We start from the raw sequence: 15,802 nt of genomic DNA, 5'->3' as shown, positions 1-15,802 counted from the left end.
TATCTGATCGTAACGCTGCAAAAAGTTGCTAGCGAGTGATCAAATCGGAATGACCCCCAATGTGTCTTTCTTTATTATGTAAAGGTTACCTATTAGTCAAGGCTGTTCACTAAGAAGGACAGATGAATTTAATAACACTGGGCCTGTTTCTGAATACAACGCAATGCGATCATAAATCTGTACCCTACTGTGAACAAAATGCTATTGCGACTATACTCATGTTCTGAGTGGTACGCAACTATGCGATTGCGCCTCCCATTTTTATGCGCACCAGAGCAGTCATCATCATTATCCTCGGTACTTAGACCTATCTCAGGATAGATGCATAAGACACAATGGGATTTGGCATCCAAAATGCATACTCAAGACTCAGAATAACAGGTAACTCTGGCTACTCCCATGACACACCCACAAAATGGTTATCTTGCGTGTGTTCGTTTGTTGTCGCCAACTTGCCACCCAGAGATGCCCAGTCAGTGGCTGTAGACAAACTGCAACGTTACCTGTCAATCTGTAAGTTAGCAATGGTGCATAAGCAGCCTACAACGGATGCAAACAAATTGTGAGATACGGCTGCACTCAGAATTGCATGTGACTCAGAACAAGGCCCAGTGGTCTCATTTCACGCACATAACCCCCTATGCAGTGACTGCATTTGGTCCTGCAAAAGTTTACTTTTGTTTGAAGTTCAATTATGCAATTCCTGATTTCAAAACCAACTTCTTGTTTTTTTTTTTATCGTTAGTTCGAAGGAAGAAGTTATTCTTTGAACATGTACAGTATAAATGGATATCTGACTAGTTTAAACAGTGTACAATATATTTACTTCTCAAAAATCCAGACTTCTGCTATAGGAAAATGAACAAGAGAAGTGAAAATACATTTATAGTTCTGCATTTATTGCTCAAATGAGATTGGGCCAGCATCAGGATCCTTTGCTGATTTATGAATAGAGGAGGCCTACACTGGGACGTATTACAATTAGAGATGAGCGCCCGAAATTTTTCGGGTTTTGTGTTTTGGTTTTGGGTTCGGTTCCGCGGCCGTGTTTTGGGTTCGAACGCGTTTTGGCAAAACCTCACCGAATTTTTTTTGTCGGATTCGGGTGTGTTTTGGATTCGGGTGTTTTTTTCAAAAAACACTAAAAAACAGCTTAAATCATAGAATTTGGGGGTCATTTTGATCCCAAAGTATTATTAACCTCAAAAACCATAATTTACACTCATTTTCAGTCTATTCTGAATACCTCACACCTCACAATATTATTTTTAGTCCTAAAATTTGCACCGAGGTCGCTGTGTGAGTAAGATAAGCGACCCTAGTGGCCGACACAAACACCGGGCCCATCTAGGAGTGGCACTGCAGTGTCACGCAGGATGTCCCTTCCAAAAAACCCTCCCCAAACAGCACATGACGCAAAGAAAAAAAGAGGCGCAATGAGGTAGCTGTGTGAGTAAGATTAGCGACCCTAGTGGCCGACACAAACACCGGGCCCATCTAGGAGTGGCACTGCAGTGTCACGCAGGATGTCCCTTCCAAAAAACCCTCCCCAAACAGCACATGACGCAAAGAAAAAAAGAGGCGCAATGAGGTAGCTGACTGTGTGAGTAAGATTAGCGACCCTAGTGGCTGACACAAACACCGGGCCCATCTAGGAGTGGCACTGCAGTGTCACGCAGGATGTCCCTTCCAAAAAACCCTCCCCAATCAGCACATGATGCAAAGAAAAAGAAAAAAGAGGTGCAAGATGGAATTGTCCTTGGGCCCTCCCACCCACCCTTATGTTGTATAAACAAAACAGGACATGCACACTTTAACCAACCCATCATTTCAGTGACAGGGTCTGCCACACGACTGTGACTGATATGACGGGTTGGTTTGGACCCCCCCCAAAAAAGAAGCAATTAATCTCTCCTTGCACAAACTGGCTCTACAGAGGCAAGATGTCCACCTCATCTTCACCCTCCGATATATCACCGTGTACATCCCCCTCCTCACAGATTATCAATTCGTCCCCACTGGAATCCACCATCTCAGCTCCCTGTGTACTTTGTGGAGGCAATTGCTGCTGGTCAATGTCTCCGCGGAGGAATTGATTATAATTCATTTTAATGAACATCATCTTCTCCACATTTTCTGGATGTAACCTCGTACGCCGATTGCTGACAAGGTGAGCGGCGGCACTAAACACTCTTTCGGAGTACACACTTGTGGGAGGGCAACTTAGGTAGAATAAAGCCAGTTTGTGCAAGGGCCTCCAAATTGCCTCTTTTTCCTGCCAGTATAAGTACGGACTGTGTGACGTGCCTACTTGGATGCGGTCACTCATATAATCCTCCACCATTCTATCAATGTTGAGAGAATCATATGCAGTGACAGTAGACGACTCACTAACCCCGTTTAACTAGCTGCTATAGGAAAAAACAACTCACTACGAGCGCCAAAGGTAATTACTTAGTAATTCCAATTTTTTGCACAGTAGACGACATGTCCGTAATCGTTGTCAGGTCCTTCAGTCCGGACCAGATGTCAGCATCAGCAGTCGCTCCAGACTGCCCTGCATCACCGCCAGCGGGTGGGCTCGGAATTCTGAGCCTTTTCCTCGCACCCCCAGTTGCGGGAGAATGTGAAGGAGGAGATGTTGACAGGTCGCGTTCCGCTTGACTTGACAATTTTGTCACCAGCAGGTCTTTCAACCCCAGCAGACCTGTGTCTGCCGGAAAGAGAGATCCAAGGTAGGCTTTAAATCTAGGATCGAGCACGGTGGCCAAAATGTAGTGCTCTGATTTCAACAGATTGACCACCCGTGAATCCTTGTTAAGCGAATTAAGGGCTGCATCCACAAGTCCCACATGCCTAGCGGAATCGCTCCCTTTTAGCTCCTTCTTCAATGCCTCCAGCTTCTTCTGCAAAAGCCTGATGAGGGGAATGACCTGACTCAGGCTGGCAGTGTCTGAACTGACTTCACGTGTGGCAAGTTCAAAGGGCATCAGAACCTTGCACAACGTTGAAATCATTCTCCACTGCACTTGAGACAGGTGCATTCCACCTACTATATCGTGCTCAATTGTATAGGCTTGAATGGCCTTTTGCTGCTCCTCCAACCTCTGAAGCATATAGAGGGTTGAATTCCACCTCGTTACCACTTCTTGCTTCAGATGATGGCAGGGCAGGTTCAGTAGTGTTTGGTGGTGCTCCAGTCTTCTGTACGTGGTGCCTGTACGCCGAAAGTGTCCCGCAATTTTTCTGGCCACCGACAGCATCTCTTGCACGCCCCTGTCGTTTTTTAAAAAATTCTGCACCACCAAATTCAAGGTATGTGCAAAACATGGGACGTGCTGGAATTTGCCCATATTTAATGCACACACAATATTGCTGGCGTTGTCCGATGCCACAAATCCACAGGAGAGTCCAATTGGGGTAAGCCATTCTGCGATGATCTTCCTCAGTTGCCGTAAGAGGTTTTCAGCTGTGTGCGTATTCTGGAAAGCGGTGATACAAAGCGTAGCCTGCCTAGGAAAGAGTTGGCGTTTGCGAGATGCTGCTACTGGTGCCGCCGCTGCTGTTCTTGCGGCGGGAGTCCATACATCTACCCAGTGGGCTGTCACAGTCATATAGTCCTGACCCTGCCCTGCTCCACTTGTCCACATGTCCGTGGTTAAGTGGACATTGGGTACAACTGCATTTTTTAGGACACTGGTGAGTCTTTTTCTGACGTCCGTGTACATTCTCGGTATCGCCTGCCTAGAGAAGTGGAACCTAGATGGTATTTGGTAACGGGGGCACACTGCCTCAATAAATTGTCTAGTTCCCTGTGAACTAACGGCGGATACCGGACGCACGTCTAACACCAACATAGTTGTCAAGGACTCAGTTATCCGCTTTGCAGTAGGATGACTGCTGTGATATTTCATCTTCCTCGCAAAGGACTGTTGAACAGTCAATTGCTTACTGGAAGTAGTACAAGTGGGCTTACGACTTCCCCTCTGGGATGACCATCGACTCCCAGCGGCAACAACAGCAGCGCCAGCAGCAGTAGGCGTTACACGCAAGGATGCATCGGAGGAATCCCAGGCAGGAGAGGACTCGTCAGAATTGCCAGTGACATGGCCTGCAGGACTATTGGCATTCCTGGGGAAGGAGGAAATTGACACTGAGGGAGTTGGTGGGGTGGTTTGCGTGAGCTTGGTTACAAGAGGAAGGGATTTACTGGTCAGTGGACTGCTTCCGCTGTCACCCAAAGTTTTTGAACTTGTCACTGACTTATTATGAATGCGCTGCAGGTGACGTATAAGGGAGGATGTTCCGAGGTGGTTAACGTCCTTACCCCTACTTATTACAGCTTGACAAAGGGAACACACGGCTTGACACCTGTTGTCCGCATTTCTGGTGAAATACCTCCACACCGAAGAGCTGATTTTTTTGGTATTTTCACCTGGCATGTCAACGGCCATATTCCTCCCACGGACAACAGGTGTCTCCCCGGGTGCCTGACTTAAACAAACCACCTCACCATCAGAATCCTCCTGGTCAATTTCCTCCCCAGCGCCAGCAACACCCATATCCTCCTCATCCTGGTGTACTTCAACACTGACATCTTCAATCTGACTATCAGGAACTGGACTGCGGGTGCTCCTTCCAGCACTTGCAGGGGGCGTGCAAATGGTGGAAGGCGCATGCTCTTCACGTCCAGTGTTGGGAAGGTCAGGCATCGCAACCGACACAATTGGACTCTCCTTGTGGATTTGGGATTTCGAAGAATGCACAGTTCTTTGCTGTGCTGCTTTTGCCAGCTTGAGTCTTTTCATTTTTCTAGCGAGAGGCTGAGTGCTTCCATCCTCATGTGAAGCTGAACCACTAGCCATGAACATAGGCCAGGGCCTCAGCCGTTCCTTGCCACTCCGTGTGGTAAATGGCATATTGGCAAGTTTACGCTTCTCCTCCGACAATTTTATTTTAGGTTTTGGAGTCCTTTTTTTACTGATATTTGGTGTTTTGGATTTGACATGCTCTGTACTATGACATTGGGCATCGGCCTTGGCAGACGACGTTGCTGGCATTTCATCGTCTCGGCCATGACTAGTGGCAGCAGCTTCAGCACGAGGTGGAAGTGGATCTTGATCTTTCCCTAATTTTGGAACCTCAGCATTTTTGTTCTCCATATTTTAATAGGCACAACTAAAAGGCACCTCAGGTAAACAATGGAGATGGATGGATTGGATGCTAGTATACAATTATGGACGGGCTGCCGAGTGCCGACACAGAGGTAGCCACAGCCGTGAACTACCGCACTGTACTGTGTCTGCTGCTAATATATAGACTGGTTGATAAAGAGATAGTATACTCGTAACTAGTATGTATGTATGTATAAAGAAAGAAAAAAAAACCACGGTTAGGTGGTATATACAATTATGGACGGGCTGCCGAGTGCCGACACAGAGGTAGCCACAGCCGTGAACTACCGCACTGTACTGTGTCTGCTGCTAATATATAGACTGGTTGATAAAGAGATAGTATACTCGTAACTAGTATGTATGTATAAAGAAAGAAAAAAAAACCACGGTTAGGTGGTATATACAATTATGGACGGGCTGCCGAGTGCCGACACAGAGGTAGCCACAGCCGTGAACTACCGCACTGTACTGTGTCTGCTGCTAATATAGACTGGTTGATAAAGAGATAGTATACTCGTAACTAGTATGTATGTATAAAGAAAGAAAAAAAAACCACGGTTAGGTGGTATATACAATTATGGACGGGCTGCCGAGTGCCGACACAGAGGTAGCCACAGCCGTGAACTACCGCACTGTACTGTGTCTGCTGCTAATATATAGACTGGTTGATAAAGAGATAGTATACTCGTAACTAGTATGTATGTATAAAGAAAGAAAAAAAAACCACGGTTAGGTGGTATATACAATTATGGACGGGCTGCCGAGTGCCGACACAGAGGTAGCCACAGCCGTGAACTACCGCACTGTACTGTGTCTGCTGCTAATATAGACTGGTTGATAAAGAGATAGTATACTCGTAACTAGTATGTATGTATAAAGAAAGAAAAAAAAACCACGGTTAGGTGGTATATACAATTATGGACGGGCTGCCGAGTGCCGACACAGAGGTAGCCACAGCCGTGAACTACCGCACTGTACTGTGTCTGCTGCTAATATAGACTGGTTGATAAAGAGATAGTATACTACTAATATTATATATACTGGTGGTCTGGTCACTAGTCACACTGGCAGTGGCACTCCTGCAGCAAAAGTGTGCACTGTTTAATTTTAATATAATATTATGTACTCCTGGCTCCTGCTATAACCTATAACTGGCACTGCAGTAGTGCTCCCCAGTCTCCCCCACAATTATAAGCTGTGTGAGCTGAGCAGTCAGACAGATATATAATATATATAGATGATGCAGCACACTGGCCTGAGCCTGAGCAGTGCACACAGATATGGTATGTGACTGACTGAGTCACTGTGTGAATCGCTTTTTTCAGGCAGAGAACGGATATATTAAATAAACTGCACTGTGTGTCTGGTGGTCACTCACTATATAATATATTATGTACTCCTGGCTCCTGCTATAACCTATAACTGGCACTGCAGTAGTGCTCCCCAGTCTCCCCCACAATTATAAGCTGTGTGAGCTGAGCAGTCAGACAGATATATATAATATTATATATAGATAATAGATGATGCAGCACACTGGCCTGAGCCTGAGCAGTGCACACAGATATGGTATGTGACTGAGTCACTGTGTGCTGTGTATCGCTTTTTTCAGGCAGAGAACGGATTATAAATAAAACTGGTGGTCACTATCAGCAAAACTCTGCACTGTACTGAGTACTCCTAATGCTCCCCAAAATTAGTAAATCAAGTGTCTCTCTAATCTATTCTAAACGGAGAGGACGCCAGCCACGTCCTCTCCCTATCAATCTCAATGCACGTGTGAAAATGGCGGCGACGCGCGGCTCCTTATATAGAATCCGAGTCTCGCGATAGAATCCGAGCCTCGCGAGAATCCGACAGCGTCATGATGACGTTCGGGCGCGCTCGGGTTAACCGAGCAAGGCGGGAAGATCCGAGTCGCTCGGACCCGTGAAAAAAAACATGAAGTTCTGGCGGGTTCGGATTCAGAGAAACCGAACCCGCTCATCTCTAATTACAATAACTAATCGTAGTAGCCCATTATCATTGCATGCAGAGATTCGTATTAAATGAGGAATGTAACCCTTGGTAAGAGCTAGTAGCACCACCAACATATTAGGAAGAAGATTTCTGGCACGCGTCAGCTAGGCACAGGATTGGACAGAAGACAATGAGGAGTGTATTACCTGAAGCCATGGAGAAACTGGCAGCAAGCCTAGTATGTAATGAAGCATACGTAAGCCCGTTTTATTTTTGTGTTAATTATTTCCATTCATGTCTTTCAACACAAAGTTCATTGAAATCTGTAAAAAAAAAAAACAAAAAAACTAGGAGATGGATGAGGAGATTATAGTAAGGGCAAATAATACAATAATGCAGAACAGGGTTGGCCAACAGTACAGGAACACAATTGTCATATAAAACAGATTAGAAGGAATATGACAGCTGCTGAGTTACAGCCATAATGAGACCGTAAGGTGTACTGGACTATCCTTTGTAACGAACACTTCTAGAAGATATGCCAAGAATCCTGATCATCAACACATAACAAAGCACTAACCTGGTATCTGGCTCAGCTATTTTGTGGTGTCACTTATAAATAGAGATGTTCACTAGTGACCTGTACAGGAGAATATGTGCTCAGCTGCTACTTCCAAGCAGGTAGCAGATCCCTGGGTAAGCAACAGACGTGATGAGAAGAGCTTGGATGTCAATGAGCTACTGGTAGAACAGGGTCTGAGCCAGTGATGGCTAGCCTTAACACTCCAGCTGTTGTTGAATTACACATCCCAGCATGCACTGCATCAGTTTTGCTATTTGGCCATGCTAAAACTAGTGCTGGGATGTGTAGGTCAACAACAGCTGGAGTGTCAAGGTTAGCCATCACTGGTCTGTGCAGACAAACAAGAGAAGTCAAGGTATGTTCCAAGGTGAAGGATTGCAGAAGGTGGAAGCTTTGGCACACAGTCCAGGTTTAGGGCAGGCAGCAGACAGAGGGTAATCCTGAAATCAGGCCGCAGTCAGGAATACAGAAGATCAATGTCAGGAAAATCTGGTTGAATAACAGGAGCCAGACAGATGATAACACACAGTGTAGGTGCAGCAGGTAATATAACAATCCCACTGAACGTACTGATGGTTTTAGTTATAGGTAAATCAAAAAGAAACTCCATCAATCTTTCCAATCAGATCTCCCATTTACACAACATGGGCAATGCAAGACTGCCTAAAGCCATTCGTTGTCCCCAATAATATTTGCAAAGCACAAAAGCCTTTCTATCTGTATAACAGAAACCTATCATGTTTTCCCCATCTGCTTTCTTACAAGGTACAGTAACTCCACGTGTACCCTAAAATAACATTCCATCCTATGTGTAAATATTTGTCCTGCTGTCTTCAGTTGACCAATACAGTGAGTCTCATAGCGCCAATGAATGCCTACTCTGCATTACAATCTCACCATTAACAGGGTCAGACTACTGTGAGTAGCATAAGTAGATTTTCTCTGTACAGTGGGGGTTATTCAGACCTGGACGCAGCCAAGCGTTCACACGCACCAGCTGTCGTTAATGAGCGCAACCTTACACATTACGGCCGTATCCAGGAAGGATGCGGCTGATGTGATTGACAGCGGCGGCCGTCGGGGAAGGGGCGTTCCAAACATGGGTGGGCCGTAACGTCGCACTCAGCCGATCCAAAAAAGAGTGGCGGCAGGCTGCGCTGCCAGGGGTCAATCTTACTGGGAGGCAGCCTTCCCCTGCTGAGCGGCCCCCAGCATGTGAGGAGATGAACGCAGATCTGGCTTCATATATCGCTGAATAAGGCCCACTGTTTAAATCTGATAACATAAGAAACATGGCATAGGGGAGAGGGTTGGGCATATTATTTATTATTACCAGTTATTTATATAGTGCACACATATTCTGCAGTGCTTTACAGAGAGAATATTTGGCCATTCACATTGGTCCCTGCCCCAGTGGAGCTTACAATCTATATTCCCTACCACATGTACACAAGCACACATTCATACTAGGGTTAATTTTGTGTTGGGATCCAATTGACCTACCAGTAGATTTTTGGATTGTGGGAGGAAACCCACGCAAGTATGGGGAGAATATACAAACTCCGCACAGGTAGAGCCATAATGGGAATCAAACCCATGACTTCAGTGCTGTGAGGCAGTAATGCTAACCATTACACCGTCCGTACTGCCCCATAGCATAGCCAATTCTCTTGTAAAAAATTTGTGAGAACAGCAGTAAAGTGGAATGCAGATCAGGTGGAGAGTCAGGGTCTTGGCTGAACATCTGTGCGTGGCTGCGTGCATTCCAACTGATTCCTTCAGCATAGGTCACTGCCATGGCAAATAAGTGGAAAAAGCAGAAGCAGCCTTTTGTCACACGGTGAAACAAAGTCAGGAAGGCAGGTACTGTAAGAAGATGAAAAAGGAACACTGCCCAAATAATAAAAATAGGATTGATTTCTGCTTATACCGTGTGTGGACACAAATAAACACTTAAACTTCGAAAAAGTCACGTGATTTCGTGACGAAACGCGTCAGTCTCCGCCCATTTTATGAAGCTGCAGCAGTGCTTTCCATCAACCTACAGGTGTATAGCGTAGCAGAGCGGGAGTCGGTACGGGACTTTGCCTTCTGCTCACCCCGCCGTCAACATCAGCACGACCGCCAAATCAGGTATCAGCATTGCAAGTCCGCTACATCGTATCCCCCTGTGTTTGTGAAGCAAGCCACAGCCGGTGACACAAGAGGCACCCCCCGTGCACAACATAATAACCGAGGACGCTCGGTTATCGGGGGTAGGACCACACCGTGATTTCCATCAGGGAGGTAATCGGACACTCTGTTACAAGCTGATATCTGCCGCTACACCTTTACTATTCAGCGTGCTTCAGTTACAAATTGACTGATACAAACTAACACACGCTGATGTCTCAACAGGACAGTTTCTTTTAGTGCATTGATCCCTTATGTAAGGAACAGTTATTTTCACTGATTGATACAAAGTTACTGCTTGTTGATACTTTTTTTCTCAGTGCACTGATTCCCTATCAGGGATGTTTTAACAGTATTTGTTATAATTTTTAAACTGCTGGCCAGCACGTTATTATTTATTATTAGGTTAAATTTAAATTGTCATTTGCTAAATACAATTGGTATAATTTTTATTGAATAAATTATTTTTAATTATTTACCGGCTCCGTATAAATTCATTGGGTATCTATTATGAACACATGAGCGCTCCTCTTCTCTTTTGGTTTAACGATTGCATTATCTAGGGGTATATACAGCCCCTTGAGTGAAGCGAACGTGAGTTTTGATGGATACTTAATTTCTTTAATTGGTCAATTACAGACACAGGCGCTTCATTTTTTCCTTTTTGTGGTCCACCGCGGCTACGTTTGATGGCATGGAGGTTGAACGCCAGATATTAGCTTGGAAGGGCATTCCGAACAAGGTTATTCCTACCCTGATACAGGCTAGGAAAGGAATAACGTCTAAACATTACCATCGCTTTTGGAAGAAGTATATATCTTGGTGTGAATCCAAGAGGTTTCCTACGGTGGAGTTTCAACTGGGACGGTTTCTCCTCTTCCTGCAAGCAGGTGTGGATATGGGCCTGAGGTTGGGATCCGTAAAGGTCCAGATTTTGGCCTTATCCATTTTCTTCCAGAAACAGCTGGCTTCCCTCCCTGAGGTTCAGACTTTTTTGAAAGGGGTTCTGCACATCCAGCCTCCCTTTGTGCCGCCTACGGCACCCTGGGATCTTAACGAGGTGTTGCAATTCCTCCAATCGGATTGCTTTGAACCTCTACAGGAGGTTGAGGTCAAGTTTCTCACATGGAAGGCTGTCACTCTGTTGGCCTTAGCTTCTGCTAGACGTGTGTCGGAGCTGGGGGCTTTGTCTTGTAAAAGTCCCTACTTGATCTTCCATGAAGATAGAGCTGAGCTCCGGACACGTCAGCAGTTCCTTCCGAAGGTTGTGTCGGCTTTTCATATCAACCAGCCTATTGTGGTGCCAGTTGCTACTGACTCCTCAATTCCATCAAAGTCCTTGGATGTTGTAAGGGCGCTTAAAATATATGTGAAGAGGACTGCTCGTCACAGAAAATCTGACTCTCTGTCCTGTATGATCCCAGGAAACTTGGGTGTCCTGCTTCTAAGCAGACGATATCTCGCTGGATTAGGTTTTCTATCTAGCATGCGTATTCTATGGCAGGATTGCCGTGTCCAAAATCTGTTAAGGCCCACTCTACTCGTAAGGTGGGTTCTTCCTGGGCGGCTGCCTGGGGTGTCTCGGCTTTACAGCTTTGCCAAGCGGCTACTTGGTCTGGGTCGAACACATTTGCAAAATTCTACAGGTTCGATACTTTGGCCTCTGAGGACCTTAAGTTTGGTCAATCAGTTCTGCAGGAGCCTCTGCGCTCTCCCTCCCGTTCTGGGAGCTTTGGGACATCCCCATGGTACTAATGTGGACCCCAGCATCCTCTAGGACATAAGAGAAAATATGATTTTAATTACCTACCAGTAAATCCTTTTCTCGTAGTCCGTAGAGGATGCTGGGCGCCCGCCCAGCGCTTCGTTATCCTGAAATGGTTACTTGATTCAGTACTGCTTTTTTCCATAGTTAAGTATTGTGTTATTACTTTGTTCAGTGATGTTATTCAGCTGTTGCTGAGTTTTCAAGCTAGTTAGCTTGGTTTGCCTTGTTTGTGTGAGCTGGTGTGAATCTCGCCACTATCTGTGTAAAATCCTTCTCTCAAAGTTGTCCGTCTCCTCGGGCACAGTTTCTAGACTGAGTCTGGTAGGAGGGGCATAGAGGGAGGAGCCAGCCCACACTATTAAACTCTTAAATTGCCAGTGGCTCCTAGTGGACCCATCTATAGCCCATGGTACTAATTTGGTACCCAGCATCCTCTACGGACTACGAGAAAAGGATTTACCAGTAGGTAATTAAAATCCTATTTTTACATAGCACAGGCAACAAAAACAAAACTTCAACCATAAGATCTTCATTGAAAAGATCGTTCAGAAATAAGATTTTCAAGTTTGAAAATACTGCTTGCTTTGTACTTGAAAGCCATTGTTTTATTATTATTTATTTACTAGGTGCTTCATCGCGCCCTACAGGCGCTCTGCACACCGTCGCAAGGGGCTACGCCCCCTTAACCCTTGCATGCCTATCTGGGGTTCAATATTTGTATTATATGGAGTATTACCTGCATTCCTTTGTTAGTGGTTAAATATTGCACAATGAAAGGGCGTGCGATGGTGAAGGAGGCGCAGCCCCTTGCAACGGCGTGAATAGCACCTGCAGGGCACGATGTACAGAATGCAGCGGGTGCGGGGGGGACGGCAGATGGGGGAGGGTGTCTGTAGATGCTGCGAGTGGAGGGGGGGTGGATGCGGGAGAACCTGGATGGGGAAGGGTCGGGAGGTGCTGCGGGTGGGGGAAGGGCAGAGGAGTGGGGGCTGCAGATGGGGGAGGGGTTCGGAGGCACTGCAGGTGGGGGAGGGGCAGGTGCGGGCATGTTGCGGATGGGTGAAGGTTTCCGGAGGTGCTGTGGGATGGGAAGGGGCAGGGGTGCCGGGGGTGGGGGAGGGGGTCCGGAGGCTCTGCGGGTGGGGGAGGGGCAGGTGCGGGTGGTGCTGCGGATGGGGAAGGGGGTCCGGAGGCGCTGCAGGTGGTGGAGGGGCAGGTGCGGGGGTGCCGTGGGTGGGGGAGGGGGGGACCGCGGATGGAGGGGGGTTTATGCAGATGCTACTGGTGGAGGGGGGGCAGGTGTGGGGGGAGACATATATGGGGGGTGGATGGTGGAGGGGGTCTGGAGGTGCTGTGGGTGGTGGAGGGGCGGGGGAGTGGGAGCCGCGGGTGGTGTAGGGGGTCTGGAGGCACAGCGTGTGGGGGAGGGGTGGAGGGGCGGGGGAGTGGGAGCCGCGGGTGGTGTAGGGGGTCTGGAGGCACAGCGTGTGGGGGAGGGGTGGAGGGGAAGGTGCGGAGGTGTGGTGCATTGGGGAGGGGTCTGGAGGAGCTGCGGGTACTGTACCTGCCAAAAAGGTAATTGGAGGGTATGCAGTAACAGGGCCAGGACAGGGGTGACAGGGTCATAACAGGGGTGACGGGGCCAGGACAGGGGTGACGGGGCAAGGACAGAAATGACAGGGACAGGATAGGGCTGATAGGGCCAGGGTAGGGGCAGCAGGACCAGGACAGGGGTGACAGGGCCAGGATAGGGTTGACAGGGCAAGCACAGGGGTGACAGGGCAAGCACAGGGGTGACAGGGCCAGGATAAGGGTGAAAGGGCCAGGATAAGGGTGACAGGGCAAGGCCAGGGGTGACAGGGACATGACAGAACACAGGGCACGGGAGAGATTGGTATTAGGGACAAAACAGTGGTGACAGACAGATGTGTCTTACCGGAGTCACTGCTGCTGGCTGCTGCTGTTCCACTCCAACCTGTTGGGATCTGCTGCTGTTGGAGACTTGGCATGGCAGACTCTCTCAGGCTGGAGTCCTGCTTCCTCTGCCTGTCCGCATCCGTCCCCCCACTCCTCAGTCACACACCGCGGACCTCGCGTGGCTGCCGGGCACTGTAGTAAGGGGAGACTGGGAGTGACTGGTTAGCCCCCAGGAGATGCTGCGGCTGGAAGGAGGAGGGGGTCGGAGCCTGCAAGCAGCATGGACTTCTGCAGCGCTGCCCGCCAGCTAAAGTGTGTGAAGGAGCTGGGCGCACCTCACTGCTGGCGGCAGCGCTGCAGATAGCGGTGGGGTTGCCAGGACTGGAGATAACAGAGGCAGTACGCAACCTGCACAGCGGCAGGTGCCCCACAAAACTGCACCTAGGAAGCGTGGAGTGTGCCAGAAAGTGACGCTTCTCCGCGCCAGAGAGACCCTGCTGAGTTTGCTGATGTGGGGGGTCAAGCACACAGTGAGTCGGTGCCCGTTTGTCTGGACGGCATACCCCCTCACACACCCCCATACCTGCCAACTATCCCGATTTTCGCGGGACAGTCCCATTTTTTGGGGTCTGTCCCGCTGTCCCACCCGCGGCCCGCAGTGTCCCGCGGTGGGGGGCAGTTGGGAAGCTCCTGTACTCGCTGTTCTGCTCAGAGGGAGAGGGGGTATCATGGGGTACGGATTAAGGGGGGGTCCGGCAGCAGAGCCGGATTAAGGGGGGGGGGTATGTACCGCGGGCCCCACAGTTTTAGGGGCCCCCCGGCTGGAGTAGCTCTGTCCCAGCTCTGAAGCTCCCCCATCCTGCCAGCAACAGCAGCAGCATTGTGCTACAGTCAGCACACGCTGCTGCGTGTTGGCAGGTCTGTGGTGTTGCAGGGAGGCAGCAGCCTCCCTGCTTTCTTCTGCCTGTGCGGGTGTGTAGGGGGGAGCGACCACCCCCTCTGGATTTACCCCTAGCTGAGGGGCCAAAATCCCATTTAAAAATAAATAAATCAATTCCCGGAATTTGCAGAATTCCAAACCCACAGCAGGCACAGCAATGCGATAGAGCCCCCCGTCTCAAGTGCCTTGGGCCCCCGGACTCATAATCCGCTCCAGGGGCATGCCAGCAGCTCACAGAGCGCTGGGCATGCCCCCTCACTGACGAAAACGGGGCGTGGCTCGTGGTTGTGGTTCCTCCATGAAGCCACACCCCCTTTCGTTGGCCACGCCCCATTTTCACCATGCGTGTGTCCCTCCTTCTGCCTGAAGAAAGCTGGGTGGTATGCACCCCTGCCTGTGCCATGCCCAGGGCCGTTTCTTGGGGCAGGCGTGCAGTGCAACTGCACTGGGCGCCCGCCGCGGCACTAACTGTGGCTCCCTTCTTCCCCCTCCTATTTCTCCCCGAGTAACCCGCTCGGGGGGCGGAGTTTCACGGAATGACGCGGTTGCATCGTTACGTCACGACGCAACCCCGTCACTCCGCGAAACTCCCCCCCGAGCGGAGTACAGAGGGGGATCCAAGTTAGGAAGAGGAAAAAGCCGGCGCGAGGAGTGACTGGTGAGGCGGGCCGAAGAGCGGTAATCGCCTCTGTAAGTATTCTCTCTCTCTCAATGTGTAAAATGGGGACACCTGCCGTAATGTGTGAAATGGGGACTCTTAGCTGCCGTAGTGTGGGGATTTAATGTATCAAGGGCATTGCGGTGTGTGGCATAATATGGTGCAGGGGACATTACTGTGTGGGGCTTAATAAGGTAGAATTTTTTTTTCCTGTGGTGGTCGTGATCTGTTGGAGCAGGGTCAAAAACTGGATTGTGAGGTAGTCTTTTCAGACGAGGCCATGCCCATTTAAATAAGGCCACACCCATTTAGATGAGGCTACACCCCCATTTTTTAATGTCATGGGGGGCGCATTTTTTAATCTCGCACTGGGAGCCAAACTGGCTAGAAACAGCCCTGGCCATGCCCATACCATCTGCTTCTGCTCCTAGTCTCCTATAAATTTGCCCAGATCTGTGACTCATTTGACTAACTCCACCCAGTGTTGTGACTCCGCCCAGCGTTAGCAAATGAGGCACAAAGTCACAGATCTGGGCTATTATATAGGAGATATATATGCACAGTACATAGTAAAGGTAGAAACAGTAAACAAGGCAACTAATGGGCCCTACACACTTGTCGACCCGCCGCAGAG

General features: G+C 48.7%; 1 long non-coding RNA gene across 1 annotated transcript in view; it reads right to left on the bottom strand.

Moving 5' to 3' along the window:
• Positions 1–7,368: 7,368 nt before the first annotated feature.
• LOC134968833 (uncharacterized) overlaps positions 7,369–15,802 on the bottom strand; it is a 115,698-nt gene continuing 107,264 nt past the window's right edge. The window contains exon 3 of the long non-coding RNA XR_010189343.1: positions 7,369–7,453. This is a non-coding gene — a long non-coding RNA (uncharacterized LOC134968833). The remainder of the gene's footprint in view (positions 7,454–15,802) is intronic.

This window comes from Pseudophryne corroboree, chromosome 11 (genome assembly GCF_028390025.1).
Source record: "Pseudophryne corroboree isolate aPseCor3 chromosome 11, aPseCor3.hap2, whole genome shotgun sequence".
Classification (NCBI taxonomy): domain Eukaryota; kingdom Metazoa; phylum Chordata; class Amphibia; order Anura; family Myobatrachidae; genus Pseudophryne; species Pseudophryne corroboree.
Note: the sequence above shows the minus strand (reverse complement) of the source record. Positions and strands in the feature narration are given on the sequence as shown.